The sequence below is a fragment of the Pteropus alecto genome, unplaced genomic scaffold (assembly GCF_000325575.1).
Source record: "Pteropus alecto unplaced genomic scaffold, ASM32557v1 scaffold23, whole genome shotgun sequence".
Taxonomy (NCBI): Eukaryota; Metazoa; Chordata; class Mammalia; order Chiroptera; family Pteropodidae; genus Pteropus; species Pteropus alecto.
Genome location: NW_006435837.1, coordinates 1,988,845 through 1,993,942, shown reverse-complemented (window position 1 = coordinate 1,993,942; position 5,098 = coordinate 1,988,845).

The window sequence follows — 5,098 nt, the reverse complement described above, 5'->3', positions numbered from 1 at the left end:
AATACCTGGTTGAATGAAACCTTTACTGTGTAGCAGGCATAGGCCAGGGGGCTGGATATATAGCAATCAATACAAGAAATATGGTGCTGCTCACATGGCCTTATAACTAGTGAGTGAGACAATAAACCAGCAAACGAATAAAATGTATACTACTGCAAAGGGTGATAGAGATGGAGAGAGTAAAACAATGAATGCTATTAGAGAGAATAATGTATGGATGTAGAGAAGCAGCAGGAAAACCCTTCTGAGAAGGTAATTTTTTATTTTTATGAAACATTTCGTTTTGAGTTTTCTATGGAAATGTTTAAAGTGCAAAAAAGTGCCAAAAAAGAAAATGACAGCCACCCACATTTCCACCATCCAGAAATAACCTCGTAGCATTTTGGCATTGTTACTTCCGATCAAAGCTTGTAAAAGATCTATTTCGCGGCTGCAATGAGCAGTGGATTTAATAGAGAACTCAGGGTGGCCTGGTTCAGTCTAGTTTCTGTGGCTATGAAGTAAAGGAAGGTGACAGAAAGAATTTGAGCTACAACAGGGCTTGGAGATGATTAAATGGGTGAGAGAGAGAGAGGACCAAATAGGAAGAATCCCAAGGGTTGGGCATAATCAAATGGGCAATGATGCTGTCATTAGGGAGATGGGAAGAGGCGGTTCGAAATAGGTTGGAGGCAGGCAAAGGAGACCAAAAGTTCACTAATTGTGAAGATGCACGTGAAACACCTAAATGGAGCTGTCAAGTAGGCCATTGAAGAAAAGATTCTGGTGCACAGAAGAGAGGATATTAATTTGAGATGTTGCATACAGGTGCTATTTAAGGCACGGAGAATGGAAGATATCACCTGGGGAGAAAGTTTAGAGAGGAGAAATGGGGCCAGGACTGAGCCCCAAGAGAAGCCAACTTGAAAATGAATTAGAGGAAGAGCAGCTGGGCTAAAAGAATGAAAACGACTGGCCACAGGAGTAGAGAAAAACCTGATAAGTTCTGTGGCAGGCAGATCAGTGGCTCTAAAATACTCATGTCCTAATCCCTGCAACCTGTGAAAGTATGACCTTAAATGGCAAAAGGAACTTTGCAGATGGAATTAAAGTTATGGAGCTTAGATAGGGAGAGCATCCTGGATTCCCGAGTGGGCCAAGTATGATCACCTGGGTCTTTAAAAGTGGAAGAGAGAGGCAAAAGAGGCAGTCATGGAAAGGTGATGATGGAAAAAGAAACAGGACACAGTCAAAGTTAGAGGGACTTGGTCCAGCATTTCTGGCTTGGGAGGCAGAGGAAAGGGTTTGGTTTGTGAGCCAAGGATCGCAGGAGGCCTCTAGAAGCTGTGAACTCTCTCAGCTGACAGTCATTGAGGAAAAGGGGCTCTCAACTCTACAACCACCCGGAGCTGAACTATCTTTAACTTCGATAAGCTCCAAGCATATTCTTCCCCAGAGCGTCAGGAAAGGAACCCAGATCTGCCAAAACCTTGGTTTTAGCCCTGTGGGAACTCTGCTAGACTCCTGACCTACAAAACTGTGAGATGACACATTGTGTTGTTTTAAGCCTCAAAGTTTATAGTAAATTGTTATGGCAGTTAATGCTCAAAAAATATTAGCTCTTATTGTTATCCTTTTTAAGATTGTCTTCCTATTAAGGTACTGATTATCTTTCACTGAATATAGTAACAAGACAATTGCTTCTCTCATTTGTGGCCCGGGTGAGTTCTTAACAAGGTTAATAAAACTACCTACACCAAACAACGTCAGAGGCAATGGTTGATGAGTCTTCCATTATGTCAGCCTGTCTTAATTAATTGGTTGCCCAGTTCCCAGCTTATGGCACAGGGATGACCTCTGCATGCTGAATAAAGTGTGCTGCCGTCTCCTTACCTGTTATGTCCAGGCCATCTTCAGTCCATCATCAGAATTCCTATCTTGGGCTAACACCTCCTCTTCAGAAAAGCAGAAAAGAATTGCATACAAAATAACAGAAGTATTGAGATTATTTTGTGCTCCCTGCCTAAATGTCAGGCTCTGGCAATTATTCCTTCCCTTTTGTTCTCCCAACATGAGTAATGTCATAGTTCCTGACAGCTGGAATTTACTCATCTGTTAAACAAAGCCACCCAGGGACAACCTGCAGCCCTTTGTCTTAGAGCAGTGCTTCTCAATCCTGGCTGCACATTAAAAGCAGCTGGAAAATTTTTTTTAAAAATACTGATATTCAGGCCTCACTCTAGATCAATTGAACCTGAACCTCTGGGCATGGGGCCTGGGCATGAGTACTTTTTTAAAGTGCTCAGAGTGTTAGCAAAGTGATGTTAGAGAAGCACTGCCTAGGGCATTTTCTCTTTCACTTCTGAGAGCAGTGGAGGCACCCATTGTGCCCAGATGTCTATTAAAGTCTGAACCCTGCTGAGCTAATGAACAGAGGGGCCTACAGTGCAAAGTGCTTCCGTAGAGACAGTGGGAAGAGACATCCGCAGACAGACATCTCCAAGTGGGGCTGGAGGTCTCTGCTGCCACAACCTTCACTGGTGATACTGTACTCCACGTCAGCTGGGAGACAGGAAGGGGCTAAAGTTTGAAAGGCAAAGATGTATCTTTCTTTCATGAGCTTTATTCAAGATATTCATTTTATTAACTAAGCAAGAAAGTTCATTGACTCTACTTTCGCAACGTGGCAGACAAAAACTATCCATCTGTCTTAGTCAGCTTGGGCTAATGTAACAAAATTCCATAGACTGGGTGGCTTAGACAACAGACATTTATTTCTCACAGTTCTAGAGGTTGGGAGTCCAAGATCAGGGAGCCTGCCTGTTAGGTTCCTAGTGAGAATCCTCTTCCTGACATACAGATGACCACCTTCTTGCTGTTTCCTCACATGGCTACGAGAGTGAGCTCTGGGGTCTCTCCTCTTATGTGGGCGTTAATCCCATCATGGGGGCTCTATCCTCTAAACCAAATCGCCTCCCAAAGGCCTCACCTCCTAACGCCATCACATTAGGGGGCTTAGGGCATCAACATATGAACTTTAGGGGAACATAAACATTCAGTCCATAACACCGTACAATTTCCTGAGAACCTGTAAATTAAAATGATCAGTGTCCTATTGGAAGTGAACACACAGTGTAAATATATATGCGCCTTACTGTTAAAGTGTACAGCTGAAACTTACTGGATTTCGTTAACCAATGTCACCATAAAAAGTACATAAATAATGTTTTTAAAAAAATAATCGATGTCCCCTAGGTGTTCTCCAGGAACCCATATAGCTTGAAGAAGTGGTAGGAAACCTGGTCTTTGGAATCCGACACTCTGATTTCAGCCTTGTGAGACCTGGAACAAAGGAAGAAGAGGTGCTCATTCAGATTTCTAAAACATAAAACTATGAGATGATAAATTTGTATTGTTTAAAACCGCTAAATTTGTGGTGATTTTTAAAGGCAATAATAAAAAACTAATATAACTACCAAGGCATGTTTTGAGCTATTACACCATTGATAAACAATTTTAGTGACATTAACTTTGATTGTTGAACACAAACCACAGGTTGAGAGATCAGGAAACCTGGTGAGTTTTGGTGCTCAGTTTACTCCTGGAATATTTAGCCTGATTGTTGACTTGCCAAAGATGAATTGTGATGGCGACAACTTGGATTACGTTCCTTTTACAAAGTCCTCAAAGACAATAAACAGAAATTGTGATTCCTTACCAGCCCTGTTATAAAATATGATGCAGAGCTGACTATTGCCCCCCCCAAAAAAAAAGAAAAAAAGAAAAAGGTCAAAATAAAATAAAGTGCATGGTTTGGAACAGAGGTTTAACTATCATCAAGACAATCTTCTGCTATAATAGACCTAAGAGAACTGTACGGATTTTTGAGCAATTTATCTTGGTTCTTTCCCACGGATGTTATGCTAAGCAGCCCATGGCATCCGTAGCCTTTATGGTCTTCTCAATCTCCCAGCAACAGATTTCTAGCTCCTAGCCAGGGGTCTCATTAAGAAATGCCTGCATTCTAGAATCTCAGCATGATCCTTTAAAAGGCTTCCTTCTGGGCATATTTTATTAACTCCAACAATAGAAACTAACTGTACTTACCTTAAGCAGAAAACGAATTTATTGCAATAATTTATTGAACAGCTCACAGAATTAACCAGGAAGGTTGGAGCATTGGCTCTGAAAATGGGCAGGAAACAAAGGAAGCCAGGCAGTTGGATCCTCTGCTAAAATTACATCACAAGAATTGTGGATTAAAGAAGCTACCTCTGAGCCATGGATGCTGCCCCAGACTCTCGCCTCTGGAGGCTGCCTACTGTTGCTGTACCTGCAAAGAATTCTAAACTGTTCCCTATTTCTATCTCCAGATTCAAAATCCTGAGTGGAATATTTAATTTTTCTTAGTTTAGGTAATATAAAAAAATTCCAGCCACCAAGTGTTGGGAAAAGCACGTATTTTAATTTCCTTAGTAGGAGGCAGGACTGTCCTTCCCTCCAAGACTTACACTGTGGGCCATTCTCCAGACAAAGAAAAGAGTGTGAGGTGGAGTTCTTTAAAAATATATATGTTTTTTAAATATATACATGTATAATCTTCCACTTCAAATAATGCGACGTACCCTATTCCCAAAGCAAACAACACAATATTTCATCAGTTACTTCTTCTAGCCCCTCACCCAGGGCATCTGAGGAATATCTGTTTCTGTCATAATCCCTTCACGACCTCCAACAAATTCTGTGTGCAATAATGGTGTAAAAGAAGAGGAAAGAAAGGGCAATAATTTAAAATCTGTAAATATACACATGGTGCAGTGAGGAAGAGAATCTGGGTAGAAGCTATGGCCTTTGTTTCTGCAAATGATGATGAGGTATTTACAACGTCCCTCCTGTGTTACTCATTCTGTGCTCCCATTGCCTTCAGCCCCACCTTGGCTGGCTGCAGTGGTATGCTGATAAATGTTTACCTGCCAGCTCTCTGGAGGGAAAAATAGTATTTATAATAAATTGTACTGACATGAAGGATTTTAGCACACAATTTACCACTAATGATAAAATTTACAACTTTTTTTATTGTAAGTTCCAAAAAGCCAATTGATTGTCAAAGGTTAGTGCT